Source organism: Microcebus murinus, chromosome X, assembly GCF_040939455.1.
Source record: "Microcebus murinus isolate Inina chromosome X, M.murinus_Inina_mat1.0, whole genome shotgun sequence".
Classification (NCBI taxonomy): Eukaryota; Metazoa; Chordata; class Mammalia; order Primates; family Cheirogaleidae; genus Microcebus; species Microcebus murinus.
In genome coordinates this window covers 74987412-75008598 of record NC_134136.1, presented here as the reverse complement: position 1 = coordinate 75008598, position 21187 = coordinate 74987412, and positions in this window count along the sequence as shown.

The following is a 21187-nucleotide window of genomic DNA, read 5'->3' as shown; positions in this document are numbered from 1 at the left end:
ATGTGAATTCAAAGCCTGGGCCTTTGTAGTCACTCTGCTCTACTGGTCCTGCCACACACACAGGCAGAAGAGTCTGCTCTGCAATGGTATAATTCTGAGGGTTGGGTAGGGAATTTAGACCACAAAATCTTTCCTTTATGTGGGATTTTATTTTATGGAGGACAAAGACTTCTATCTCCTCCATGAAGAAGAGTTATGGCAGAAGTTACATGTTGACTTGAATGTACACTAATGTTTAAGGAGAGATAGGGGGAAATTGGGATCCTAGAAGTTGAGGAAGCGGAAATGACACAAAAAGGGGGCTGCGCATACCCACACAAGCTACTTATTTGAAATTTTTTTCTAAGGCCTACTCTTTACCACGGTTGCCTTCACATTTCCCTAGTGTAAATACTTCATTACAGAGTGAGTAGATGCCTTGGGTACCTGAAATCTTACTTTTTGGCATATGAACTGAATGTGAGGGTGAAGGGAACAGTATCAGACTAGTGTGTCTCTTCCATGATGTGGGCAGTTGGCCAGTGATCAAACCTGTCACCTTAATTCCTGTGTGGAATGTAGTAATACATGTAAACTGAAAACCATTTTCCCTTGTAGTTTAGGGTAGTTTTGTTGCTGTTGTCAAAGGACTCTAAGGATGCTCTTTTTTTCATGTTTATTTCTTCATAATGCTCTCTTATTCCTTGGAAACAGGTCCCTTCTCTAGCATTGAGAGACACTGCTCAATAGAATGATGAAAATTCTTTATTTGTGCTGACCAACTTTAGCAATACAGTCAAGAAAGAGACATGCAATATATGGAAATTGTTAAGGTTTTGTGCTGCTGGGAGCACCTAACGAGGATCACAACATTCTGGCTGAGAGACAGATGATTTGACATCTGTTCCCATGTTTCCACGGTGCTTCTCTGACTTAGGCAGTACTGATTTTCCTCTGCTTTTCCATTTGTCAACTACATTTCATAACTTGGAGGAATGTATTTAAATTAGGAGAGTGAACTCCACTAAGGTGATCTTTTCAACACTTTGCCTTTTGATTATTCAAGTTTTACTTCTGCTTGTTGGAGAGGCAGAACATGCAGCCAACTTTCAGTGAAGCCTAGGAAAACATGTTTATATATTCTTTAGAAAACCATGTGCTAATCTTGACAGGGGGAAAGGCACAGCAATTACATCTTTTCCTGAAAGATAAAACAAACCAGCAAGGTGAAAAAAAAAGAGATGGAGTTCACAAACCTGCAAGTATACAGCTTTTCTGTGAAGGAATTGGAAAGGAAAATGCCTTTAACAACTGTTTGTAAACAATGAGATGAAGAACTAACATTTGAATACATCTTTATACTTTTCAAAGCATATTTACATCTATTGTAAATTATTTTTACATTTAATTATTTTTTAATTATTTTTTATTTCAACATATTATGGAGGTACAGATGTTAAGGTTTCAATAAATGCCCTTTCCCCCTCCTCCCCCCACAAGTCTGAGTTTCCAGCATGACCATCACCCAGATGTTCCACATCTCACTCATTATGTATATATATACCCGCCCCCCTACTCCCTGCCCAATACCCTATTACTGTAGTACTTATGTGTCCACTTAGGTGCTACTCAGTTAATACCAGCTTGCTGGTTAATATATGTGGTGCTTGTTTTTCCATTCTTGGAATACTTCACTTAGTAGTATGGGTTCCAGCTCTAACCAGGAAAATATAAGATGTGCTATATCACCATTGTTTCTTAAAGCTGAATAGTACTCCATGGTATACATATACCACATTTTATTAATCCATTCTTGGATTGATGGGCACTTGGGCTGTTTCTACAGCCTTGCAATTATGAATTGTGCTGCTATAAACATTCAAGTGCAGGTGTCTTTTTTGTATAGTGTCATTGGATCTTTTGGGTAGATGCCCAGCAATGAGATTGCTGGATCAAATGGTAGATTCACTTGTATCACTTTAAGGTATCTTCATATTGCTTACCACAGAGGTTGAACTAGTTTTCAGTCCCACCAGCAGTGTAGGAGTGTTCCTCTCTCTCCACATCCACGCCAGCATTTGTTATTTCGAGACTTTTTGATAAAGGCCATTCTCACTGGAGTTAAATGATATCTCATTGTAGTTTTGATTTGCATTTCCCTGATGATTAGAGATGATGAGCATTTTTTCATATGTTTGTTGGCCATTCTTCTGTCTTCTTTAGAAAAGTTTCTGTTCAAGTCCTTTGCCCACTTTTTAATAGGGTTATTTGATTTTTTGTTACTGATTTTCGTGAGTTCTAAGTATATTCTAGTTATCAACCTTTTATTGGATACATAGGATGCAAAAATTTTCTCCCATTCTGTAGGTTGTCTGTTTACTTTCATGACTATTTCTTTGGCTGTGCAGAAGCTTTTTAGTTTGATCATGTCCCATTTATTTATTTTTGTTGCTGCTGTGATTGCCTTTGGGGACTTCTTCATAAACTCTTTGCCTAGGCCTATGTCTAGGAGAGTGTTTCCAACTTTATCCTCTAGAATTCTAATAGTTTCATACCTTAGGTTTAAGTCTGTTATCCAGTGTGAGTTCATTTTTGTGAGAGGTGAACGGTGTGGGTCCGGCTTTAGCCTTCTACAAGTGGCTATCCAGTTTTCCCAGCACCATTTATTGAAAAGGGATTCTTTTTCCCAGAGTATGTTTTTGTCTGATTTTTCAAAGATTAGACGGCTATATGAGGATGGTTTTATATCAGGATTCTCACATCTGTTCCACTGGTCAATATTCCTATTTTTGTGCCAATACCATATTGATTTAATTACTACAGCTTTGTAGTATAGTTTGATATCTGGCATATTAATGCCTCCCATTTTGTTTTTGTTGCCTAGAATTGCTCTTGATATTTGGGGTCTTCTTTGGTTCCATACAAAGTGTAAAATTATTTTTTCTATATCTGTGAAGAATGCTGATGGGATTTTAATAGGTATTGTATTGAATCTGTAGATCAGTTTGGATAGTAGAGACATTTTGATGATGTTGAGTCTGCCAATCTACGAGCATGGAATGGATTTCCATCTGTTTACATCCTCTGCTATTTCCTTCCTCAGTGTTTCATAGTTCTCCCTGTAGAGGTCTTTTACCTCCTTGGTTAAGTATACTCCTAGGAACTTTAATTTCTTTGTCGCTATTGTGAAGGGTATTGAGTCTTTAATTTGGTTCTAAATTTGATTGTTGTTGGGGTATACGAATGCCTCCGATTTCTGTGTATTGATTTTGTATCCTGAGACTTTACTAAATTCGTTGATCAGTTCCAGGAGTTTCTCGGTTGAATCTTTGGGGTTTTTTAAGTATAATATCATATCATCAGCAAACAGTGAAAGTTTGATCTCTTCGGCCCCTATTTGGATACCTTTAATTCCACTTTCCTGTCTGATTGCTGTAGCCAGGACTTCCAGCACTATGTTGAATAGACGTAGAGATAGTGGTTAGCCTTGTCTGGTTCCAGTTCTAAGTGGGAATGCTTTCAGTTTTTCCTCATTCAGTATGATGTTGGCTATGGGGCTGTCATATATGGCTTGTATCATTTTTAGGTATGTCCCTTCTATGCCTATTTTCTTAAGTGTTTGTATCATGAAAGGGTGTTGAATTTTGTCAAAAGCTTTTTCTGCATCTATTGAAAGAATCATGTGGTCTTTGTTTTTGCTTCTGTTTATGTGGTGAATTGCATTTATAGATTTACGTATGTTGAACCATCCCTGCCTCCCTGGGATGAAGTGCACTTGGTCATTCCAAACAGAAAATTAATAAAGAAATCATGGACCTAAACAAAACTCTAGAAAAATTGGGTCTGACTGACATTTACAGAACATTCTACCCAAAATCCACTGAATATACGTTCTTCTCATCAGCACATGGGACATTCTCTATGATTGACCATATCCTAGGACACAAAGTAAACCTCAGGAAATTTAAAAAAAATAGAAATCATAGCATGTATCTTCTCAGATCTCAGTGGAATAAAAGTAGAAATCAACCATAACAGATACTCACATTTCTACACAAAAACGTGGAAGTTAAACAACCTCCTACTAAATGATTACTTCATAAATGAAGAAATCAAGATAGGAATAAAAAAATTCTATGAATAAAATGACAATGGAGATACAGGTTATCAAATCCTCTGGGACACAGCTAAAGCAGTTCTGAGAGGAAAGTTTATCTCCATAAATGCCTATAGCCAAAAGTAAAAAAGATTGCAAATAGACAATCTAATGAAACGACTCAAGAGCTGGAAAAAGAAGAACATTTAATGTTTTCAATAGGCTTTTGAGGTAGGCAGAGCAGATGTTGCCATTACTTGAGTGCCTTAGGGATAAGGCTTACTGAAACCTCAGCACTATTGGGTGGCAAGGAAGTAGAGGAAGGTGATACAGGTTGGGACATAGGCTTGAGGGTATTACTAATTCAGTTACAAAGTTGCCAAAGGTCATGGCTACTTTGGTATATTGTCAGTGTCTGAGCCTAGTACTGGTGTTTGTTGTGGGAGCCCTGTCTGCTCAACAGGCCATGGTGGTAGGGGTTTTAGGTGGTAGGCAGAACCTGGAATCAATATGGTCCTGAGTTATCTGGAAGGGGCTTGGAGAAGTATTAAGAAGAGGGTTAGTTTGGGTAGGGTTATTGTCAGGGCCATGGAAAAATGGGCAGATTCGCAAGATCAGCATCACAGTGAGTTGCTTGGCAGAGAAAGTGAGACAGAAGCCTGCTTACAAAGACTGAGGTACACAGATGCTTAAAGTTCATCCCTGGGGCACTGAACCCTTAATGAATAGCGAGGCCACTTTCCAGGCTCCACCAGTGGACAGAGTTGAGGCTATCCACACACACAGGCATGCCCTAAAGTAGACCAGGAATTGATGTGGGTTTAAACCTATATGCAGGGATCATCTGCAACTCCACTTGAAAGGGGTTTTGGAAAGCAAATGTGGGGAAAATAAGGCAGTAGGTGACAGCCATTGTTCTCCTCATTTTCTAGAAACAAAGGCATATGAGAGTTACAATCACAGAATAAGAGGATAAGCTGAACCAAGAAAAAATTTTTGTTGACTCTCACTCAAACCAGTGCTCGTTGTTCTATGTTTTACAGAAGCATGCAAAATAGAAAGGTTTTATTGATATTTTACATATGAAGTCACAGAAAGAGCTTCAGCATTAAAATTTCAGGCTCAGTGGTGATGTAAAAGATTGGAAGTGAAAGAAAACTAAAACAAACTCTACCACAGAAAGAGGATAGCCAGTGGGATGCTTGGAGAACTGAGAAGGTTCACATGTACCTGAAAAGTTTTGTCCCAGTTGGTTGTTTCAATGAAATACCCTGAAACAGATGTCTGTTTCAGATTCTCCAGGAGTTCCACTTAGTTTAGCCCATTGCTACTATTTCTGACATACACAATGTCTTTGTTCTCTATATAGACTTATTGTTTGTATATATCAGATCACTGTTACATGTTTATGGCATATATATAAATTATTTGCACAAAGTAGAGAAGATCCAATATACACTTCTCATGAACTCTTAATCCTCATGAAGGTGAATTAAAGAGTGTAGATGAGATATGGAACCAGCGATATGAAGACAAACTCCAAGAATGTGTCCCGTGTGCTGTTGTGGGCAGAGATGTAATGTATAGATGTTCACTCAATGTCTTTATGAGCATTCTATATTGGTTGTCCATGTATTTTGAAACGAAGAATATCACAATATAATTACAAATACTTCCAACCAAAAACCAAGTATTCTACATGCCCAAAAATTGGTGATGTGATAAAATCAAAAACATGCAGCCTTCAATTTGTCCTCAGTTAATCAGAATGATTGTTTCCCTTACATGTACTCTTATAGCTGTTGCTTTGTTCTTCCTTACATAGTTTCTTTACATGCCTGCTTTCTCGACTAGAGTAAAAGCTTATCAAAGGTAGGAAGCAGGTCTCATTTCTTTTTCTGCTTTTATAACACACATTACAGTGTTCTCATCATTATGGAAGCTAAATAAATTTGCATTTTAGAGTTAAGATAAGCTAGATAAATGGAAATAGCTACAATAGTCCTTTTATGTAACAGATGGTTATTTTCTATTTTTAAAAGGGACCAGTATGCAAGATTAGATGCCCATAAAGAAGGAATATGTTAATAAAGGAATATGTGTTACAGGAAAAAGATGACTAAATTAGCAGTCAGAACACTATAGTGTTCTTGTTCTAACTCTGTTGACAACTTACGGTATGGTTCTGGGTGTGGACTTTCTCCTCTATGAGCCTCCCTTTTCCTTGTCTTCAAAACAAGTACATTTAGTTGATAATCCATTTGGATCCATCTTACTCATCAATTTGAATCCAAAATAGAAAAAAAAATATAAAAATGGCACCAGGATGCTGATAATGTACTATTAGGCATGTGCAGGAGCAAGCAGAAAGGTTGCAAGTTTAGAATTTATTTCCTGATTATTAAGCAATGCGAATTTGTTTTGAAGAATAAAGAAAAGTTTAAAATAAAAAAATATAAATCAATAGTAATCCTACTGATACAGAAAATGTCAGGCTTCAGGACGAGACGCCTCCCCATAGCTCAGCATCTCTGTGGGCCAGTGGTGCATGTGGCCAGTTGGAGAGCCGCCCGGGACCCGGCGTGCTGCCGGGACCCCATGTGCCGGAATGCCCCTAGGCCCACATGCCGCTCCCTGTTTCCAGCCATGGTGCTTTCGTGATCCCGATTGGGTAATTTTTGAATCCCACTGTTTTTGATTGGATGTTAAAGCTTGTTGTTGATTGGATGTTAAAGCTTGATGTGGATTGGATGTTAAAGCTTGTTGTTGATTGGATGCTTTTTGAGCCCTACCAAGGCTATAAAAGCAGGAGGAGAACAAGGAAGGGGGAGCAGAAGGAGCAGAAGGGTCAGAAAATTGGAAGAGAGCTGTAACACTAGGTGTGCAGAGCCTGCTGTAGAAGAATAAAGGCTGTTCTTCGACTCTTCGTGTGCTGCTCGCTTCTTTCCCTGGTAAAACGAATAAGACCTGTAACAAGATCTGTAATGCTGGCTGCACACATTGCCGCAACATTTTGGTTCCCTGACCAGGAAAGTCAACCGAGCTGGCCCCTTGAAGCCACTGGAACGGAGAACGGTGCAGATGGAGAACGGCACAAACGGCGGGCTGAGATCTACGGTGTGGACGGCGAGCAGACTGCACCTGGATGGTGGATGGCACCGAGCAGCATCTCTCTCCTTCAGCACCAAGAGCTGTTGGCCAAGGGTAATTTTGCCGAGGCCTTGCTGAGGGATGGGAAGCAGGGGCACTGATGCAGACCACACTGTGACAGGCCTCTCAGCAGGTGCTGGCCTCCACGGTGCTGTTGGCCAAGGGCAATAGCAGGAGGCTGAGCAGGTGGGTGCTGGGCTTAGCAAGCTGGAGTGGCGGACCAAGGCCAGGACATCAAACAAAGTAGGGTCCCCAGGATCTGCCTGAGGTAGGCCTATCAGGGAAGAGGGGCCCCATCGGCTCCTAAGGGGGTAGGCCTGTCAGTGGGACAGAAGAGGAGCCCCATTGGCTCCTAGGTGTAGCCCCGTCAGTGGGACAGAAGAAGAGCCCCGTCGGCTCCTAAGGGTTAGGCCTGTCAGCGGGACAGAAGAGGAGCCCCATCAGCTCTTAGGTGTAGGCCCGTCAGCAGGACAAAAGAGGAGCCCCATTGGCTCCTAGGTGTAGGTCCGTTAATGGGATGGAAGAGAGAGCCTATCATCTCCTATGGTGTAGGCCTGTCAGTGGGACAGAAGAGGAGCCCCATCGGATCCTAGGGTATAAGCCCGTCAGTGGGACAGAAGAGGAGCCTCATTGGCTCCTAAGGGTATAGGCCCATCAGAGGGACGGAACAGGAGCCCATCAGCTCCTAAATATAGGCCCATTGGCTCCTAGGGTGTAGGCTCGTCAGTGGGACAGAAGAGGAGCCCCATCGGGGGAGGGAATGTATCTGAGTGGAACAATGACTGCTTGCAGTTATTGTGTCGGTAGCCCCATACCTTCGGCTACTGGGTTTGAGTGGGTCCTAATCTGGGGTTCTGTGGTGATGTCGGCATAATGATGATTGCTAAGACACGCCTAAATTCCCTCAAGGGATGCAGCTAGGCGGACACCTAAAGGAGTGTTGTTGGGCGGCATAAGGAACAGGAGCACTGGTTAGGAACCAGAGCAGGGACAAAAGAGTCTGGGCAGGGACAAGGTTCAGAAAAGGAGTGTTGTTGGGCAGTGTAGGGAACAGGAGTGCTGGTTAAATCAGTTGAAACATGGGAAGGTCTGAATCCAAGCCAACGGTTCTAAGGAGCATGCTGATAAGTTTCATGCATTCAGTATGGAGAGTTGTGACTGGGACTGCATCTCAACCACTCGTCCGTAGGTTGTGATCTGCTCCGGCCTTCCAGATGCCTCTGCGTGAAGCGTGAGGTCCGTCGCAGGTTTCGGATGATGGAACCATCCAGCTGGGGCAACCTGCCCTGTATTACCAGCCTTTCTCCACCACTGATCTATAGAATTGGAAACACCATACGCCATCCTACTCAGAGAAACCACAGGCCCTCATCGATTTCCTGGAGTCTATCTTCCAGACTCACCGTCCCATGTGTGAAGATTGCCAGCAACTCCTGCTGACTCTCTTTAATACCGAAGAACGGCATCAGATTATAATTGGAACTCAGAAGTGGCTGCAGAAACAGGTGTCGGTGGGCACCCTGGATGTGGAACAATGGGTATCATGAGCAGTGCTTGAGACAAACCCAGAGTGGGATTTCAATGCACCAGAAGGACAAGTGGCACTGGAGTGGTACCGAGAGGCTCTTCTCCAAGGAATGTGAAAAGGGGCCAAAAAGCTGACCAACATGAACAAGGTTGCCCTAATTACCCAGAAGCCAGAGGAGCCACCCTATGACTTCTACGAGCGCCCCTGTGAGGCATACCAGATATACACACCTATTGACCTAGAGTCAGCCGAAAACCAGAGAATGGTGAATGCAGCGTTCTTCAGGCAATCAGCCTCTGACATTCGGAGGAAACGATTTGCAGCCATGCGTATCATGCAGTTAAAGGAGGTGGCCCAGAAGGTGTACGTCAACCAGGACCAGACCGCTCAGAGGGAGAAAGACCAGAGGATAAAGAAAAAGGTCGCCCTCCTGGCTGCTGTCCTCAGTAGACCTGGCCCGTCCAAGTGGCCTGGACCCCCACGAAAGGGAGGAACCAGAGGATGGACACCCTTGGCAAGAGACCAGTGTGCCAACTGCGAGGGGTTTGGGCACTAGAAGAATGAATGCCCCTACAAGGGAAGTCAACTAGTGTGGCCTGGATCCCCATGAAAGGGGGGAACCAGAGGTCGGGCACCCCTGGAAAGAGACCAGTGTGCCAATTGCAAGGGGTTTGGCCACTGGAAGAATGAATTTCCCCACAAGAGAAGTCACCTGTCGCAAGGGAGGGCCCCGTTCAGGACAACCCAACAGAAACTGGAAGCCCAAGAGCTAGTAGGGCTCTCTGGCATTGACTCCAAGTTGGGCCGACCAGGTTCCTTCAGCCCTTGGGAACCCACAGTTGAGATGCAAGTAGGGGGCCAACAGATGACATGTGCAGAGGTTGGAGCAGAACATTCAGTTGTGATAAGGCACAAGGTCCTCCACATGCCAGACTATCCGGTGCCTCTTTTGGGACAGGACTTGCTGAGCAAGTATGAGGCAGATGTCATTCAGAGGACCAAGGAGCTGGAGGAGGCCAAGAAGAAGCTGGCAGAGAAAGATAAGGAGTGCGCTGACCTGAGGCGCAACCACCAGTGGGTAGAAGCACTGAGGCTCAAGAAGAAGATGGAGGGTAACCTCAGTGACATGGAACTGCAGCTGGGCCATGCTACTCAGCAGGCCACAGAGGCCCAGGCAGCCACACAGCTGCTGCAGGCCCAACTGAAGGAGGAGCAGGCAGGGAGGGATAAGGAGCAGCGGCTAGCAGCTGAGCTCAGAGAGCAGGCACAGGCCCTGGAGCGCTGGGCTGCTCTATTAACTTTTGAGCTGGAGGAGCTGTGGGCTGTGCTGAAGCAGGGTGAGCGCAGCTGGTGGCTGGCAGAGCAGGAACTGTTGGAGGCCACTGAGCACCTCAACCTCCTGCATTCGCAGACCACAGGCCTCCTGAACCAGAAGAAGAAGCTTGAGGTGGATTTGGCCCACCTGAGTGGGAAGGTGGACGAGGCCAAAAAGGCTATCACCAATGCCACCATGATGGCTGAGGAGCTGAAGAAGGAGTAGGACACAAGTGCACACCTGTAATGGATGAAGAAGACACTGTAACAGACAGTGTGGGAGCTCCAGACCCAGCTTGAGGCTGAACAGGCTGCCCTCAGAGGCGAGAGGCAGGTACCTATGGGGTACTGGCACAGACTGTGGGCCCCTGGCAGAGGCCAGTGTCCTGTTTGTCCAAGTGGCTGGACTCGGTAGTGTTGGGATGGCCGCCTTGTATGTTGGTTAAGGAGGTGGACTGGCTTACGTTGGAGGGTGTCCATGTGTGGTGTCCATGGAGGGTGTTCATGTGTGGACCATGAACCCTGCCACCTTCCTTCCTACTGGGCCAGGGCCCCCGGACCATGACTGTGCTGAGGCCATGGAGGAGGTCTGTGAAAGCCAGCCAGACTTGGGAGGTGGTCTGTTGGTGGCACCTGACCTGGAGCTCTACAGGGACAGCAGCAGCTACATCCAGGATGGCAAACAGTTGGCTGGCTGTGCAGTCACCACAGGGAGCAAAGTCATCATGTCAGACCCTCTGCCTCAGGGATAATCATCCCAGGGGGCAGAGTTATGGGTGCTCATCCAAGGTCTCTGGTATGCCCAAGATGTAAGGACCAATGTATATGGATTGTCCCTAAATCTGTTTAGAAGCCAAGAACTCAATGGGACCACTGGTCTGGACTGTCATGGGAATTGGACTCAGGGCCTTCACCCCAACAGACTGGGCTAACTTGCTTTGGTAATCCTTTTCTGGATTTACATGGGGTGCCTCTGTGTTCTTGGCTGGGGCTCTCTGGGGAAGAATATGTAAACCAATCAGGAATTATAACTACGAAAGTCAAAGGGCTAAAAGATCCTTCTGATGGTAACCAGCTTGCCCAATGCAGTTATTAGATTCATAGAGAGGTTGATGCCTCTATGTAAACTGATAAGGGCATCAAAAGGGTGGAATGATATGGAAAATGTCGGGCTTCTGGATGCGGCCGCTTACCGCCTCCCCATAGCTCCACATCTCCGCAGACCAGCACTGCGTGTGGCCAGTTGGAGGGCACGCTGCTGGGGCTGGGCCTCATAGCATAGAGCCGCCTGGGGCCCCACGTGTCCTCGGGACCCCGCGTGCCGGAATGCCCCTAGGCCCACGTGCCACTGCCTGTTTCCGGCCACGCTGCTTGCGTGATCCCTATTGGGTAATTTTTGAATCCCACTGTTTTTGATTGGATGTTAAAGCTTGTTGTTGATTGGACGCTTTTTGAGCCCTACCAAGGATATAAAAGCAGGAGGAGAACAAGGAAGGGGGAGCAGAAGGGTCAGAAGATTGGAAGATGAGAAGACAGCTGTAACACTAGGTGTGCCGAGCCTGCTGTAGAAGAATAAAGGCTGTTTTCTGGCTCTTCGTGTGCCGCTCAGTTCTTTCCCTGGTAAAACGAATAAAAGCTGTAACAAGAGCTATAACGCTGGCTGTACACATTGCCACAACACTACTACCCAGGGATAACCACAACGGGCATCTTTGGGTATTTCCCTATAGTTATTGCTGAGTATGTGAGAGGGAGTAATGGTGGGGAAGGAGGAAGGGAGGAAAGGGAGAGAGAGAAAGAAAGCTTTATATTTATGGGATTGTGCTCTATAAACTGCTTAGTATCATACATTAGTCACTTAGCATTAAATTTTGAACATTTTATGTCATTAAATATTATTAGAAAAATTATTTTTAGTAGTTGAATTACATTTTATTGCTTTGCATCATAATTTATTTCACCCACCCCCTGTTGTTATAATGTGATGCACATCTTGTAACATAGATCCTTACAACCCTTGGCCTATTTTCTTAGGATCAATTTGTAGCACATGATCATTTTGAAGACTTTTGATATCTATTGCCAAGTTGCTCTATAGGAAGTAGTACAATTTATGCCACCACTAGTAGTTCATGAGAAGACCCATCTCAATACACTTACTGCCTGCATAGAGGTTATCCTTGTTTTTTACAACCTTGTTTCATAGGTGAAAATGTTTAGTTATTTTAATTTAAATTATTTTCCTAGATTACTTCTGAGATAGAGTATTTTCTGCTACATTTATTGGCTAACTGCCCTTTCACTCTTATGCATTCTCTATTTGATCTGTTTGCCTGTTTGGGGAGAATCGTTATTTTTTTCTTATTGATTTGTATAAATAAACATATTAACTCTTTGTATGTTATATTTTGCAAATCTGTCCCCATTTTATCATTTACATGCTATTTTTAATGCTTTCTTTTTTGTCATGCAGGAGCTTTACAAAGCTTTCCATGCAGGTAGTCAAATCTAGTAATATTTTTCCTTGAGGTTTCTACTTTGGTTTCTGCTTAGAAATGTCTCTTTCACACCAAGATTCTATAAAAATGCAGCTATCGTCTTCTCCTTTGGGGGGGTGGTGGGGGAGGAAGAGATTAGATACCCAGGCTTTGTGGTTGTAGGAGTCTTTATGGAAAATCATTTTTTATTGTGCTTAATCAAGTAATAATTTCCTTTATTGTCCTTGTTTTATAGACACAGTTGCAAGATGGAAAAATTTAAAAACATTTTAATAAAATGCATAAGCCTATTTGATTCTAGTTTAGTATAATACCTCAGGTATTTTATTTTTCTTCAGTACTTTTAACTATTTTATCTTCTTTTCCATTAAAATGTTTAAATATAGAACTTATGCTGAATTTCTTTATATTTAACTTTTCTTATATAAAATTTTAAATACAGATAACTTCTCTTTTCTCTTGTGTTCCAGACCCCAATTTTAAATGGCTCCTGAGCTTTTCCACTTGGATACCTTGTAGGCATCTTAGAGTCAAAATGTTGAAAAGTAAATTAATTATCCTTTGTAAAAGGAAGCAATTCTCTTCCACTTTCTATGTTTGCTGAATTGGTTTAAGAGCTTCATCATTGACGTAGCAGTACAAGACCACAATTTTAGCATCAACTACCTCTGAAGCCTCCCTCTTTATCTGCCATTATGTTAAATGACTTACTGGGTCCTGTTGAGTTTCTCTCTCTATGTGGCTTCAAAATATCTTGTCTGTTTCCACTTCCGATAAAAGTTTGGACTTTTTCATCTTCCCTTGAAGGATTGCCACTGCTACCTAACTTGTCTCCCCTGCCTCCAGTCTTTCAACTCTCAACTTTACAGTCAGTGTTCCAGCATTATTTCTCCCAAATTGAGTTCTGATCATGGCCCAAAGGCCTTGCTGGCTAGGGCTTGTCTGTGGTGGTGGTTGTGGAGCATTGGGATGGGGAGGAGGACAATTGCTTCTCTTGGGGCAGTCTCTGCAAATGGTGTTTTTGATGAGTACCTGATGAGCCTGTAAAGAAAAGATTTAAGAGATAACAGTCAAAATGCCACATGCTAAGACACATGGGGAAAACAGAAACTATGTGCTGGCTCCCTCATCCACTAACCATGCATACTGCTTGATGTACTGTTCAGACCCCCTCACAACTATAGAAATACAAATTGGAAGAAAAACTCGATTCTACTATATCATATTGCTGAAGATATGATGATAATAATAAAAATATAACATACTGGGGAATATAAGGAGAAACAGGCATGCTCTTAAAGTATCAAAGGTATTGTAATTGGTGTACCTTTTATTGATGACTGTGACTTGGTAATACTTACGAAAATGAAAAACAATCACCCATTCTTTGACCAGCAGCATTGCTTCTAGGGATTTATCTTATGGAAATATTTACATACATGTACAGAGAACGTTGTTTAAATGTTTACTGCAGTGTATTGTTAGGACTTATCTGCACATAGGAGTATTATACAGTTGATAAAAAGAATACACACATAAATACATTATTGTGAAATAATATCTAAGATATGTTGTTAAATGAAACAAATGTAATTTAAGAAAAAATATATATACACACACAAATATGCATATGCTTCTGTTTGTGCAAAGGGGATACACATATATATGCATATGTATCAATCAAAATAATATATACTAACTTATTTTTCCCTGCTTCCTTTTACCCTATTATCCTTTCTCTCATTCAGACAAGAGCTAAGGGATTTTTATTTCATATCTGAAGGAAAGGATAATTCAGGAGACATAAATAATCATTTTCCTGGCCATTGAATTTCGAAGCCTATGGAGAAACAGAAAAGGCAAATATAGGTGTATAGAAGCACTGTGTAACTTCAGATGATCTAAGAATGGTGCTTATAATCAACTCAAGACACTTCTCTAGATTAGACAGGTGATAAGGAGAGTGCAAGGGGAAAACTCAGAGGAAAAATATCTTAGGAATTCCTGTGATAAGTTATGATTAATAAGAGTTGAAAAGTGACAGGTGATGTATATATAATTTCCCAAATAGAGCTTAAAGAAGATGCAAAAACCTAGAAAAGAAAACAAATATGACGTATGTTTATGATATAAGCTAAAAGCTTACATTTCTACATGTTAACAGGCTAGGAATGTAAATTAATGTCATTGGCCTTTTGGGGATAATCAAACTGGAGAACTCATGCTATGATGACCAGTTGCTGAAAATTTTTGCCACATGATAATGTAGATCCAATGTTGCTAGATATTTTGATTTTTCTGAGAAACTAGATATTTAAACTTATTTGAAATATCCTGATGTTTAAATGTTGCCAACTAGTTTACATTTAAAGCAAACAAATAAGCAACAAAGGAGAACATTGCCTGGCCACACAAAATACATTTGCATGGCACCTCTTTATAATTCTGGCATAAGCAGTTGGACCTGAGCTGGCTTCACAGCATTATCCCTGAATTGCAAGAAGATAGTGGGAAACATGATTTGTTCCTCAGAGCAGCACAGAAGTGGCAAAAGGACTTCTCTTTGAATTTCCTGAGGGCTTAGCAAGGTTTGGGGGGGGGGAGAGAAAGAGGAGAGAGAGAGTTTCTATGTATATGTCAGAAAGATTGTTAATTTATGTGAGACTAGATTGCCTCTACCTGAGGGAGTGGAGGCTCGCATAAAAATTTACTACAGCTATGCAAGAACTACAATTCCATATTTGGAACACCTATTCTTGCATATTGAGAGTTGGATCCACTAAGTATGTATATGCATAAAATATCTGTGAAATGATATACTAGAAACTGTCAACTACTATTTGAAAATTGGAAACCAGGAATTTAACTATTTTTATTAAATAGACATTTGAATGGTATGATTTTTTTAAGCATATGAACCTATTACTTAAAATAATATTAATAATATGAACAAATGAACCTACCTTTCTAGACTAGTCTTTTCTTGCTCCATGGATCAATCCTATAATTAAGCCTTATCAGATTCCTCCCCTTTCTCTCCCCCACCTCATTTTCCTCTCTACATCCTACTGCAGCCCCTACCCCCCAAATCTCAAATGTTGTTCTACCCTTAGCCTAGCACTCTCACTTATCTTTCAGAGGCCAGCTGAATAATTGCCTTCTTTTTTGGAATTTCTCCTAATTTCTCTCAGTATCCAAATTAACTTTTTTGTCTAAAATTTATAGCATTTGGTTCATACCATAAGTAACATGTGTACAAAATTGTAATATGGTTACTGAATACATGCCTGTCTCTTTTACTCGTCTGTGAATCCTCTGAGGGAGGGCTCATGTGTGATCTCCCATAAAGCCAAGCATGTATCATTCCTTGAATGAAAGAAAGCTTCAGTTCTTTGAACTTTTTATGAGCATTAAGATATTGCTGTACCTTTAGTTCAATAACACAGATAATAAAGATCTTAGTTCTAAGGTCTAATGTGGTGTTCTAGGCCAATAGTTCCTAAACTGCTACAAATTATAGTCCTCTAGTTTGCTTTAAGAAATTCTGATGCCTGGGCTCTATCCCAGGGTAGTCAGAGTCACAAGGAGACAAAACCGCACATCAGTATTTATTTACTTTTTACAACTCCATGGGTGATTCCAATGCGCAGCCAAGTTTGAAAATCACTGTACCGCAGATTTCAAAATCTAATCTGACAATAGCAAAGCATTCCAGAGAACATGCTTTGTTTCCTGTAGCTTTTACGCACTTTCTTGCTCCATTTATTTGTCTTATGGCTCTTTGGAGTCTTGGCCTAGCCAACTACCCTGAGCCCAGTTGCTATCTAAAAATTAGAGATAATACTTGCTTTGTTTATTTTACAGGGTGATTCTGAGGATTCAATGAGATGATACCGGGAAAAGCACTGTGTGAACTTCAAAAATGCTGGAAAAATATTTGTTCTAATTAGACCCATAGTTTCTTTCTGTGCATATTTTATTTCTTTATTGTAAGTGAATTGGCTTGTAAAGAATGTGAAATTTATCTCCAGAATTACTTAAAATTATTCTGCTTTTACAACAGAAAACATCATAACATTGTTATGATGCTCTTCTTAAGCGTCTAGAGCTATTTCTTTTATTTTCTGTCATCTTGAATGGTGATAAGAGAGCTTTGTATTGATCTGAAATATAGACTGTTTCAAAATTCTTTCTATGAATCGTGAGCAAAATCTATTCTAGATATTGAAATCGTTCATATAACCTCAAAAGAACTTTTTTTTACACACAAGACACTTTTTGCCTTTGAAAAATTGCTGTGACGTCTGATGAGATGAGATATCATCTTTGTTAAGTTCCCCATAAATTTGCATGGCAGATACTTCATCGAATAATTTTGGCCTAGTGCTGATCACTGGGTCATTGTCAGTCTGATTAGGTATATATATTTTTATTATTTTGACATAAATGTACTTCAGTGACATTTAAAATGGAATGAATGCTATTCTGGGCAAGGGAACTAAGCAATAAATTTCTCATGCCTTTGCAATTCTGAGCTTCTCAAGGTAGCATAACTTCAAATTCAAACATATGGGCAGTATAATTGTATATTCTCCAACAATGCATTTTTCATACTCACGTATTTATTTAATTAATTTTTTTTTTTTGGCTTTCAGAAGAAATATAAGTATAGTAGAGGGCTCTGTGGTCCCCTGAGTCACATCTATAGTAAATATTTCCACGTACTATCTTAAGCCAATTTTTTTAAAACCTAAAAGTTGTTAAGTTTAAATTGCCATCAGAGTGCAATGTCCTTTATGGCATCAGCCTGGTAGCCCCAGAAGGCACATTATAAACACTGATGATCCTTGGAGCAAGGCTCCCAGAGGTAGGAGACCAGGGTTAGAACACAACTTCTACCATACTTGCTTCACAGGTTGGGTTAAGTTAAAACTCTCTGTGGCTCAGATTTTACATCTGTAAAAGGGAATTGCTACCAGATGTACAAATCACACTGAATGGTTTTGTAAGGAAACCAAGTTTCTTGAAAAAAGCGATATTGTAATATAGTGATACATGATTGAATAGAACTTTTCAGGCTGCAGAGTGCTTCCAGATACCTTTATATTTTGATTCTTGCTATGTTTTAGTGAGGCATAGATAGTAACATTATGAGCAAACAGAGCATCAGAAAGATCTTATAGCTAGTCAAGTCACTGGCGCAGCATGGATTTGGGCCTAGGTCTAACCTAGGCCCTTGTCCTTTATACTATACTTTGTTACAGTATGTGTATGTGTCTGCCCATGTATGTGCTTATCTGTACAAGCATGAATGTGCACATATATAATAATGGGAACATATATTTATGTGTATCTGAATTTATATGTGCATACATGTTTATGTTAGTGTATATATCCTCATGTGTTCACATGGACACTGCATGATTTTGAATGTGGAAGTAGAGTGTGTGTTCATGGTTGCATATAAGTATGCATGTGTACATATGCATGTTTATGTGAGTATGCCTGTATGTGTTTGTTTGTGTGTGCCTGTGTACTTGGGTGTGTGTGCGTGTCTGTGGTGGAGGCAAGAGAAGGGAGACAATAAAGGATGTGATTCTGAGTCAGTGCAACTCTTTGATAAATTTTTCCATATATTTTATAATTTGAAAATTATAAAAGGTATTGAGCAAAATGTTATGAAAATATCTCAGACTCAGTGGGTAGCTTCTTTGGCACTAGGTGCTCTATTCTTTATTTGTTTATTTATTTATTTATTTTGTTCAGACAGGTTCTTGATCTGTTGTCTGGGCTAGAGTGTTTTGGTGTGATCATAGCTGACTGCAACCTCAAACTCCTGGGCTCAAGTGATCCTTCTGCCTCAGCCTCGCAAAGTGCTGGGGATACAGGTGTGAGCCACCACACCTGGCCTCTGCTTTTTTAAAAGAATCTTTTCATAAGTTATAAAGTCAAAATGTTAGATCTAGAAGAAAAATTAGAGATCTTTTTTGACAAGTACACCAGAATTTCCTGAGAAGCTTATTAAAACTAAAAAAAAAAAAACAAACAAAAACCTGGGCTTCTCTGCAGCCCTATTGAATAAGAATCTCTGGGAGTGGGACCTACAAGTTTATATTTTAGAAAAAGTATTTTAGAAAAGCTCCAAACACAAAAGTGATGCACACTCCTGACTTAGACTTCTTATAGAGAATATTTTTATTACAAATATAGTAATTATGTCTCTAACAATATCACTTTTTTGAAACAACTGAAAACAAAGAGAATGAAAAACATGGAAGAAAGTTGTAAAAGTTATTTAAGAGCTGCCCCTTTAAAAGCACTAGGCCCAGGAAGATTCACTGTTGAATTTTCCTAAATATTTAAAGGACGATAGCTCCATTTTCATTTAAAATTTTCCAGAACATAAAAGAAAAATTTCTAATGTTTTAATGAAGTCATTATATTTTCAACATCAAAACTGAACAAGGATAGCAAAAAAAAAAAAAAAAGAAAGAAAAAAAAAGAAAACTAAGAGCCAGTCAAATTTAGGGATTTCAGTGATAACACCCTAAACAAATGTCATCAAATAGAGTTCATCCGTATACTGAAGAAAAAAAAAAAAAAGAAGATAGCTGTGTGGGAAATATGAATGGTTTCATATTAGGGAATTTATTAATATAATTCACCACACTAATAGATTGAATGAGAAAATCCTTTGAACATTTTCATAAATATGGAAAAGTCACTTTATAAATGTCAGTGTTTCCTCATAAAATCTTACTAAAATTAGAATAGATCACATGAACACACACACACACACACACACACACACACACACACACACTCCTCAACCACATACCACCTCCCCCAATCAATGCATTATACTTGATGGTAAAATGCTAGTGATATTTTTAATAATGTCAAAAACAAGACACGGATACCCCCAACCACTCTAATATTACACAGTTTTTGGAGATACCAGGTAATACTGTTAGGAAAGAGGTACAATAACTGTAAAACAAAAGTGAAAATTATCGTTTTTTTTAGGAGTTATGGTTGTGTTTCAGCAAGTGTACAGCAAGTATAACAGCAAGTGTTAACAGTGACTGACCAGGGAAAGAACCGAGCAGCACACAGAGGGTTGGAGAATCAGCCTTTATTCTGTCGGCAGGCTCACAGGGGCATGCCACCAAATTCTGAGCACCACTTGCTTGTTCTCCTCCAGTTTTATACACTTCTTGGGGTTACACACAACCAATCAACTATGTGCATGAGGAATTACCCAATCAGCTGTGGGATTCAAAAAGCGTCCAATTAGCAACAAGCTTTAATATCCAATCAGCAACAAGCTTTACGTCCAATCAGCAGTGGGATTCAAAAGTATCCAATCAGTAGTGAGTTCAGCCATGGGGCCCTGGGGTGGGGATTTTTCCCTGTCAGTTGATCATTTGTGAGAGTCAACTGGGAAATTGTTAGACAATAAGAGATTTCAGCAAAAAGACTGGTTACAATTTTTTTAAATAAACAAAATAAAAAAATAAAATAAACACAACAATAGCTTACCTTTATATACACAACAATGAATTAGAAAACACAACTGAAAAATATACTTATTTACATAAAATATGACATATATAGGAAGAAATTTTAAATTATTAATATTTGGACTGTGTACCATGCTCACATATTTAACAGGCATTTTAAAAAATCATGTACATGTTTGGATCTTTTTTTCAATTAGAATGTGTGTATCTAGGAAAAAAAAAAACCTTGTCTTGGATGGGATGCCTTTGCATTACTGCAGTGATTGCATTTGTCTGAATCCAAGAATCCTTCTACCCCCCAAAATCGTGGAACTTTAAGGCCTTTATTTCCTCACATAATGAAGAATATGGAGGTAGGCACTCTAGGACTGGTGCAGCTGTTCTGAAATCATGTTGCCTCTGTCTTTGTGCACTGCTCTCCCTAGCAAATGGAAATGGAAATAATTCAGGAAGGAAGAATTTCTTGGGTTTTAGAAAAGATAAGCTCATTACATAGCTTGTAATTCAATGTGATTGTGGAAAGCATAGTGGCTTAGTAAAATCAATCCTCCTACTGGGAGTATAGTAAGCATTTTCAAATGAATAAATAATTTATCATTTATAGTAATTCATAATTTATCAGTTTTAACTTGTTATAATTTATATTTACGAATAAATCTTTCTTAAAGATCCATCCATTATTTTCCCGGGACTTAAATTTCACAAATGAAACCAACATCCCAATGAAAGCACTCATGTATCAATTTCCTGTTACATCTTCAGTTCTGACTAGAAGAGGAATCTTATGTCTTATTCTTGCTGGTAGCCACAATTTTAGGCTGAATAATAAGAGTGTATGGCAAACTAAATACTTAAAAATGGGCCTGCAGAAGCCTCAGGGTTGCAAATGCATCACCATATATAGACCTGACAAGTTACCACCATAGTACCTTCTTGAGGTCACAATAATAAGTTTACATAAGTCAAAACATATGGAGCTATGAAATAGACATGCTGTATTCTTTTTCTTATCTGCATTGAGCATTTTTACCTTTTCTACATGCTCCACATTGTATCTAATCAACAGCCAGACACACTTCATTTAGCAACACATACTTTA